This window comes from Myotis yumanensis, unplaced genomic scaffold (genome assembly GCF_028538775.1).
Source record: "Myotis yumanensis isolate MYYU_CA2020_CCGP unplaced genomic scaffold, mMyoYum1.0.hap1 SCAF_15, whole genome shotgun sequence".
Classification (NCBI taxonomy): Eukaryota; Metazoa; Chordata; class Mammalia; order Chiroptera; family Vespertilionidae; genus Myotis; species Myotis yumanensis.
The window spans coordinates 24843162-24852635 of record NW_027223766.1 but is presented as its reverse complement, the minus strand read 5'-3'; the positions used below and the strand labels follow the sequence as shown (position 1 = coordinate 24852635).

General features: G+C 46.2%; 1 protein-coding gene across 3 annotated transcripts in view; it reads left to right on the top strand.

Moving 5' to 3' along the window:
- The first annotated feature begins 905 nt into the window (after nucleotides 1–905).
- FAM110B (family with sequence similarity 110 member B) overlaps nucleotides 906–9474 on the top strand; it is a 124036-nt gene continuing 115467 nt past the window's right edge. For all 3 annotated transcript variants that reach the window (XM_070392201.1, XM_070392199.1, XM_070392202.1), the window contains exon 1: nucleotides 906–1235. The gene's annotated coding sequence lies outside the window, so the exon portion shown is untranslated. The remainder of the gene's footprint in view (nucleotides 1236–9474) is intronic.

Here is a 9474-nt window from a genome sequence, read left to right as displayed (position 1 = left end):
AACTATACTAGAATGTGTTTAGTCTTTCTAAAATAACTAAGCCCTCTAAAAACCAACCACGTTAGTAAGCACATCTAAAGAAAAAGCGTTTCCAAGCCATACATTATGAGGTGAATAATGATGCACTCCAAACTTTAATTTTGAAACATCAGCTGGCCCATACTCTAGGGCAGTGGTTCTCAACCTTCCTGATGCCGCGACCCTTTAATACAGTTCCTCATGTTGTGGTGACCCCCAACCATAAAATTATTTTTGTTGCTACTTCATAACTGTAATTTTGCTACTGTTATGAATCGTAATGTCAATATCTGATATGCAGGATGTATTTTCCGGGGTCGCGACCCACAGGTTGAGAACCGCTGCTCTAGGGGCAGTATATCCATCGTGCTTGAGATTTGTTCCCATATTCTTTACTGGAGTGTTAGAAATGCCTTCAGAAATTAAGTCTACAAATACTAAGATGGCCCATTTAAATAGATGAAAGTTAGTCAGCAGAAAACGTTGTCAGGCACCAAAGATCTGGATGGGTTGACTGCCTGGTGGGGTTATCACAGCCACAAAACATGCTCTCAGTCTCAGTGCTACGTGGTTGGATCTGGGGCTTCCTGGCAGCTGAGATCCAGGGGATTCTTCAGACGGTGGGAGTGGGGCTGGGGGTACAGAAGGGCTTTGGAAGTGGGGCGGGGTGGGAGTCGGGGGCGGGGTTTGGCGGTGGAAGTGGAAGGGAGGGATTTGGGTATGGGAGTGAGGGGAAGGGATGAAGATGGGGAAGGCGCAGGGTCAGAAGCCAGGAGGCGTGGGGAGTGGGAAGTGGGAGGGGGTGGGGGCGGGGTGAAAAATGGGCGGGGCGCTCCAGGGGGGCGTGCACTCTGCACGGGGACACGCGCTTTGGGCCACAGCAACTCGTTTAAGTTCCCTCCCTCGCTCCCTGGCGAAGCCGGCCTGAGTCCTCCCACTCGGTGCAGACAGAACCATCGTGGCCGCCGCTAGCCGGGCGTCCTGGGCCCGGCCGCGCGTCCTGGGCCCGCTCGGCCGGCCCGGTCCACTCTCTGCCCGTGGCCCCGCGGAGGCGGCTGCGAGGACTTGGCGGCCCTTTCAGCCCGGGATCGGCCCTCCAGAAGCGCCGGCGGCCCGGATCCCAGCCCTCGCGGGCCCCGACTCTCCCTCCCCGCCATCCCTGGGAACCTGGCTCCCGGCTCGGGCTGCACCGCCCGGGACCGGAGAGCGCGGCCGAGGTAAGGCTGGGCCGGCTGCCTGGTCGGGGGGCCGCGCCGCGCCCCGATTGCGGACAATGCCGAAGCCGCAAGCTGCTGGAGAGTAGCCGGGTCCGCCCCTGCAACCGACCCACTCGCCTGGGTCTCGGTCCTAGCCGGCCTCGGGGCTGTGCTGGCCCTGGACCCCGGCCGGCTTTCGGGGCCGAGAGAGAGGCGCGGTGCCGCTGCTCTCCCCGCACGCTGCGCTGCGCGTCCCGGGCTCAGCGGGGAGGAGGCCGGGCAGGGGCCCCGGGAACCGCGCCGGGACCAGCTTGCCGCGCGGAGGATCGGGGCCGGGCTGGCGGGGCGGAGCGGTGGGCTCCAAAAGCGCGCCCGCCGGTGGCTGCAAGAGGAGTGGGGTTGGCGAGGAATGGGTCTCTGCTCGGCCACGTCTGCTGGGAAGGTCTCTAACCTCGGGCGCTAAGTACTTTGGGGGTGTATCTCCTAAATCGCCGGCTGGGAGTTCTTGCAAGAATGCAGACTCAGAGGCTCTGAAAGTTTGTGTTTGGTTACCCCCACCCTCTCCGGCCTTGGTGTCAGTGATCTCTACTTTCTTTGAAAGCACACGGATTTGAAATAGAATTTAATTATTCTTGGCTCGCGCGTGCCCCCATCACCCGGCGGAGCTCATAACTTGGCAACCAAGCGCGCGCAGGCTGGGGGAAGCCCTGCCGCCTGCCGCCCAGCCTAGTGCCCTAGGCTTGTCATTAGAACAGGAGCTGCACAGTGCGACTGGCAGTGACAGTTCTCCCTGGTGGGGAGCGGGAGGCGGAGAGAACTTCGCCGTGTGCTTAAATTACTCTGGATTCTGGAAAGTGGAAAGAAAACACCTGGTGCCCGACTCCTTAACCCTTTCACGTTGCTACTCAGGTTTGCAGCCACCACAATAAGCAGGCTTTCTTTCCTGCCGAAGATAAGGCAAACTCCGGAGTTTTTCCTCCCAGCCGTGTCCTGTGCAAAATCTGGCACACATCTGTGACAATATTGCACGGCTGGCGTTGTAAGCACTACACGCTGATCTATTTTTGAGAAGGGGAATATGATTGTAGAATAAGCATTTTTGCAGTATAAACAGTATGGCTTCCATTTTTATTTCCCCTCTTGGCTTTGAAGATATTTAGTTAGCACGAGCCCCCCCCACCCCAAATTTATACTTGGAGTCATTCCATGGGAAATAACTGCATTAACTTGTACTTATTTTGTGACCCCACAACCCCTGATCTTAAGCATGGTTATTTAACATAAGGGTGAGCTAATGGTAAACCACCATTCCTTGTCGGTAGGAAACTTCCCATTGATCACCCCATGGTATTTAATCTATGGTGTTACTATAAATCATACCGCAGTAAAGTCACAATTTGAACAAGGAAGTGGCCATGCTTTGTCAACCTGATCATCTGTAAAGGGCTCAGAACAGTCCCCAGAATATAGTGCTAGCTAGGTTAAGTGTCAGCTAATTTTATTTTAAATTTTTATTATCAAACTATGTGTGTTTTTCTGTTTGGAAAATGGATGTTTTGGTGTGTTTTTTTTCTTCTTTTCCTTTTTTTTTTTTTTTAAATCCCAGATCTTTTAAGTCATAGGCTCTTTTAAGCTTGTGGTTTAATTTTAGACCAGAACTGAGGTTGGATTGTTTTTCTTAGGACTGACAAGCTGTTCTGTGTGTTTTTATGCATGGTAAGAGCTGGTTTAGTAAGTCTTCCCTAGGGATCTGTGAGGGCCAGAACAGTCCTGAACCCAATCTGCAGGCACATTTCAATATAAGGAGACCTGATTTTCCTTTGCCTGATTGGCTAAGGAGAAGGCTAGACTTTAGGAACCAAACTCTCTGGTTCTCTGAGTTTTGAATAACACTTGCAGCTCTTAGTTGAAAGAACCGTGTTGGCACAGCAGTGAGGTAACTCCCACTGTGCTAAAAGGTGATAAAGGATATATACATCAACCAGAGCATGTACTTATTCATGCTCTAAAATCTTTAGAGCAGGATTTATAGCCTAACAAGCTAAGAAAAATTAGAACTATTTATTTGCCATGCATTTGCTGCCTAGATATTTTAAAGAATGGTTAGGAGTGCACTTTCATTTAGAGACACTCCCCCTTCCCCCCATTTTACGGTCAAGTGACATCCTTTTTATCCCTAAACAGTTGAGTTAGTTAAGCAAAGGCATGGTGCAGACACAGCGCTGCTGTGGGCACCGTGTGGCAGTAGATGGTGCTGTGGATAACGCTGGAGGAGGCACATGGCTCCTGTGAGCTCAAGAATTGGAGGGATTCGTTTAGCAACCCAATCACTTGCCCTCTTCCCAAAATATACTCTCACCCAAAGACACCATCTAACAATCTTTTTAGGAATACACTTAAAAGTTTGTCCTTTGTGTTTTTCACTTTGTAAGACTCAGCCAGATTTTTCTCTCTGAAACCATAGTCTTCTAGGTGTTCAGACAAACACTGCTTGTGAAAATATTATTTCGTCAACTGTACCCTTACTTTCATTTTCCCACAGTAGAGTGAGAATAACCATTCTGAGCCTAGAGCATCCTCAACTAATGTCGACCCCCCACACACACTCCCACCCCATAGTTCTAATAGGGAGAAACAAATGATAACCTATTTGCATCATGACTGATTTAAAGAAAATAACTTTGTAGGGTGAATTCTCAGTCATTCTGATTGATATCACTTTTCTGACTCCCAGTATGATGCAGTGAAGATAGATTTTCAGGATGAACACTGAACCTCTACAAAGCTATGACTCATCCAAGAGAAGTATATTCCTTCTGTTTAGTACGGCATTGAGGGTAGAAAGTGCATATACTCAGAACGTGGGTTCTCTGGATTATAATCAGTTACCATGGGGGCCAGCCCCGGGACAGACCTAGTCCTGGGCAGTTGACACAGCATTCTCATTCTCTTTACTCTAACACAGGATGATTGGCTCTTATCTCCTTTCTGCAGGTGAGGTGAAGTGACGAGGCTGAGTCATGTAGCTAATAAGTAGCAAAGCTGCCGTTTTAACCCAGATGTGTGTGTTCCCCTGCAGCCCATGGATCTTTCCACCATGTCACGGGGCATAACCTATGGTTTGTGCCTTCAGGAAGGTTTCACTGGATGCTTTTGGGGTTTGATACCCACAGATCTCTTCTTCATAACTCAGTGACAAGCTTTGAAATTCCTGGTTAGTATTTGGTCATTGACGAGTTCAAAACAGGCGAACTAGAGCTGTTTTTTTAGTTTTCAGAGGAAACCTAAGATTTCACAATACCATGTTAAAGATTGCTTGTTTTAGGAGGGTTGGGAAGGATCACAGGTTTAACTTCTTTGAACTATGAAAAGGCCAGTACAAGTGGCTTAGAAGAAGATTATGAAGAAATCGTGTTGGGTCTGTTTTTGCCATGTAGCTCAGGTAATCTGGCGAGAGTCCTATGGCTTCTATACCTCCATGAATTTCTTTCCTTTGGGTTAAAAAAGGTTTGTTCATTTTGATCACTTAAAAGTATCAGAGGGGATTATGATGGTTAATGAAACATTGGCTCAAATCCCCATTCTGTATATTTATTGTTGTTTTTAAACATTTTATACTTTAGGCAGAACCTGATTTTTTTATGGTGACTTTTTTGGTATTAAATGCATTATAGAAATAAAAAGTATATATATTTGAGAATTGTTCAGAAGAGAACACAAATTATGCCCAAAATATTTATCAAAGAAGCTAAAGGTAGCAGGGATTTGGAATTTTGACAGAAGTTACGGGATAATTTGCATGGGAGATTTTGGAGAGTAGTATTAAAAAATTTAGTTTTTTAATGTTCTTAGATGTCATCATCCAAACAATTAACAAAGATAATTAAGATGTCAGGAAGGCTTCAACACTATTGCAGAATACATTTTCATCTGTTCTTGAACCTGGGTTTTTGGGGGGTTTTTTGGATGGTCTTTTGTTATACAAAATTAATAAACTTAAATCATGCATATTCCTATTTTGACACCTTAGGTGTTTTTTTCCCCCCTTGTGATAAGGGAGTGTGTGATGATTATTATTTTTTTAAACATTTCTAACATTTTGCAATTTGAGTCTCATAAAGAGAATAACATAAAACACAGCATTCGAAGACATGAGGCTTGTTTTTTTGTTTTGTTTTCAGGAAACTTGAGTAGATGCAGCAAATTACTTTTCTTCTTTCAGCATGTTTGGTGATAAAAATAGTGAACATGTGGATGATTAAACAATTTTAAACTGGTATTAAAGCTGGGATTTTAAGATTGTAAAAATTTAGAGAGAAGTTCAAAAGTGAATCCTAAGCAAAAGGAAGCAATATGTCATTTGGCAGACAGGTTTCTAGAAGAATTATAAGAATTCTGTGGTGTGTTTTGTTTGTCAGAGTGAGATCAGTGGGTTTTGAGATTGTCCAGTCCCAGATAGAGCTTTTAAAAATGTAATTCAGAAGCATATGGGAAGTTTTTGAGTGGTTTTGTTGTAATGCAAAGCATTTCTTCCTCAGAGCCCCATTGGACGTTTGCTTTATCTCTTTGTCTTTTGTTGGAGGAATCACAGCTAGACTTCGGAATGATCATTCTTGCCAACAAATTTTTTTTTTTTGGTCCCATTGACTGGAACTTAATGAAAAGAAAGAAATTATGTGTAAGACTATTGTTGACTAACTTCTAGTATGATTATATTAAACAGATATTTATAGAGGATTCATTGTGTGCCAGGTGAGGATACACAGTGGCCAGGAAAGACAAGGTCCTTGCCTCATTGAGGATTTATTTGCTATGTAAAGTGGGGGTGTGATAATAAAATAAATAAATAGATTACAAGCTAATTTTTTAAAAAATATGTTTTTATTGATTTCAGAGAGAAAGGGAGAGGGAGAGAGAGATAGAAACATCAATGATGAGAGAGAATCATTGATCGGCTGCCTCCTGCTCACCAGTACTGGGGATCGAGCCCTAAACGCGGGCATATGCCCTTGACTGGAATCGAACCTGGGACCCTTCAGTCCACAGGCCAGCACTCTATCCACTGAGCCAAACCGGCTAGGGCCTTACAAGCTAATTTAAAGCAGCCATAAGTGTAGTCAAGAATGAGGGTGGCATTCAGAAACTGGCTGGGTGGTTTGGAAGGCCTTATGGAGAATGTTTAAGATGAGATTTAAGTGAAAAAAGAGGCAAGCACTGGAAGTTCTCTGGGCAGAGAGGACAGCTTGTGTAAAGGTGGAATCTTCCCTTATGAGCAGGAGACAGCAGCAGAGGAACCAGGCCAGAAGGGCCTTGTCAGCCATGGGACCAGTGTCTATTTTAAATGTAGTGGGAGCTGCTGGGGGCTCTGATATAAGGAGGGCAAGACTCTAACCTTCAGAATTGGCAGCTCACTATCTCTGCTTTGTGGAGAATGGATTACTGGGAAGAGTGGGAGCGGGAGCTGGTTAGGAGGCTGTTGTGGTGACCCGTGCCATGTGGGCTGGAAGGGAAGCGGAGGAGATGGAGGGAATGCAACGTTTGCAGGATTCTCAATTTCTCTAACCTCTCACAGCATTGATCTTAAGCTGCTTCATTATTCTATACACCACTAAGAAAGAAATGTCAGCTGATGGTCACTGGTGCCAATTCAACAGGAGTCTGCAATTTGGAGTGCAGTGAAGAAGGAAGCTTTATTCAGTGCAAATAGCTCAATTGTGATATAACACAGCTGCAGAATAGCGTGGCTGTGGGACAGCTCAGTAGTGTTACTGCTCAATTATGATACAGCACAGCTGTGAGTTGGCCCTCAGGTGAGTTGGCCCTCAGGTGAGGCCCCTCTCCAGCTGGGCGGGACATCTTTGGTGTTTCAGCTCCAGCTCGGGGAAATGTGGTCTTAAGTCTTTGGTGGAAAGTAAAAATGCACGCTCTCAGCCAGAGGGGATCTGGTTTATAGAGAGAGAAGTCCCTGCTTCTGATCCCTGATGGGCTCATCCTCATGCAAATGGGGATTTAAAATCCTCACAGTTTGCTCCAAAAAACACTGTCCTGATTGGTTGGAATGGAGCATCTCTGATTGTGTGAGGAAGATGCTAAGTAGAGATATAGCCGCACAGCTCAGAATGGACAGTAAAGTCTCAGTCCTAGTGGTTGAAACATGATTCCAGAAACTTCTTTCTAGGGATTGCCTCAGCCTGTAGGAACACAGTGCAGGCAGGCAGTTCCGTCCAGGGACGGGGGCAGGCGGGTCAGTGCAGGTGGCAGGCAGTTCAGTGCAGGCTTCTCCCTAACACATGGCTTGCACAAGAATCCCCTGCTTAGAAATGGGTGCTGGGCTCTGTTTTTAAATTTGAGCCCTGTTTGTCACCAGGAGCCCTTCTTGGTAGGTATCTTCTGTTTTGGAGTCCACAGAAAACATACTGCCAGTTAAGCTCTGACACACCACCCATTGTGATGAGGGTTCTGATTTCAGGTGTTAAAACAGAAAAATAGATGGGTCTTAGAATCAGTGAAATATGGTACATTCTGGAGATCAAGCTGAGAGGGCTTGCCGACTTGTATTTCATTTCTGTTTGTATCTGAAGGATACAAGTTCAATCCTGTTACAGCAGTCTCTCCTTATCCAAGGGGATACGTTCCAAGACCCTCAGTGGGTGCCTGAAATTGTAGGTAGTTCTGCATATACTCCGTATATACTTTTTTCCTTATGCAGACATACCTGTGATAAAGTTTAATTCACAAATTAGATAATTTCATAGATTCATTCTTACTGGGGAGTTGCTGCACAAAGAGGTAATTCACATCCTGAGCGGGATGGAGTGAAACACCACGAGATTTTTATCATGTTATTCAGAGAAGCGTCCAGTTTAACACGTAGGAATTGATTATTTCTAGAATTTCCATGTGTAATATTTTCAGACCATGTTTGACTACAGGTAATTGAAACTGCGGAAAATGGAACAGACAAGGGGGAACTGCTGTCTTTGGAAGGACCTGGCGGTCATGTGCAGTGGAATCACCTACCTCTGGATTGCTCCGACGATAGCAGTCTTTCTGATACTTTAAAAAAATGGAGAGAAGGCATTTACAGATTATTTGCCAACAAGTGCCCTGCAGACTATTGGTCTCAGAGATCAGAAAAATTGGGACAGCCCAGATTTGTCAGGGTCACGGGAAGTCAGAGACAATGTGTGCGCACTCAGAATGGGTGGCAGATTGCTTGGGGGTTACAAGCTTGTTTCCCCCTGTTACACCGGAGCAGGGTGAGGGCCTGGTCACAGCCCTGGGGACTCCAGGCCAAACACTTACTTGTAGGCCAGCAGATAGGTAAGGTGGTTACTGAGAGACTGGGAGAGTTTTCTGGCTGAGTCTGGGTGACAACATTGGCACTGTGTAAAGTTTAGTTACTGAGGCTATGGAACCTCAGTTTCCTGATCTGTAAAATGGGAGTGACTGCAGTACCTACGCTATAGGGTTGTTTTAAGAGGTAAGTAAGATGATGCTTGCAGTTGTATCTCATGAATTTCCTGCGTTGCTCCACCTGGCTTGTATATTCTCATCATACTGGTCACGGTGAAAGTCCCTTTTACAGAAGACTCACCCTGACCACCGAAGCTTAACGTAGCTCCTTCTCCAGCCACTCTTTTCCACTATCCTGTTTAATTTTGTTCAAAGCCCTCATTCCTAACTGAGGTTGTGTGATTTGTCTACATGTTGGAAGTACATTTCTCCAAGTAGAAAGGGACTCAGTGATGTAAACTGCTGTATCCACAGTGTCAGAACAGTGTCAGGCCTCATCCCGGGGCTTAATCCGTATTTACTCAGTGGAACACAGGGGTGACACCGCTGATTAGGAGGACCTTGAAGGCATGGCAAAAGCAAGCAGGGATCTTCTCCCGACTGTGTGTGTGTGTGTGTGTACCTGAGGTCTGGTGGGCAGGTTCTGAGCAGTTTTGGGGGTGGGGGGTGGGGGGTGGGGAACTGAGGAGAAAAAGAGTTTATATTTGAAAACATGGGTTTCTTGGGGTGGTTGGACATGCTTATGTTTTGCCCTGGCATTTCAGAGGGGTCACTTGCTTTGTCTTCAAACTAAATGTTACCTGAGGCCTACCCAGTGCCTGAGATGCCAGTTTACAGGCACCTCTTTGTCTAAAAGCCACAAGAGTAAACATGGTAGGGAAACATACCCACTGCAAAGTAACCAATGCCTGTCAGACTGCCCTGGCCCCTGCAGAAGCCAGGGCTGAGATTGGGCGTGTAGCTG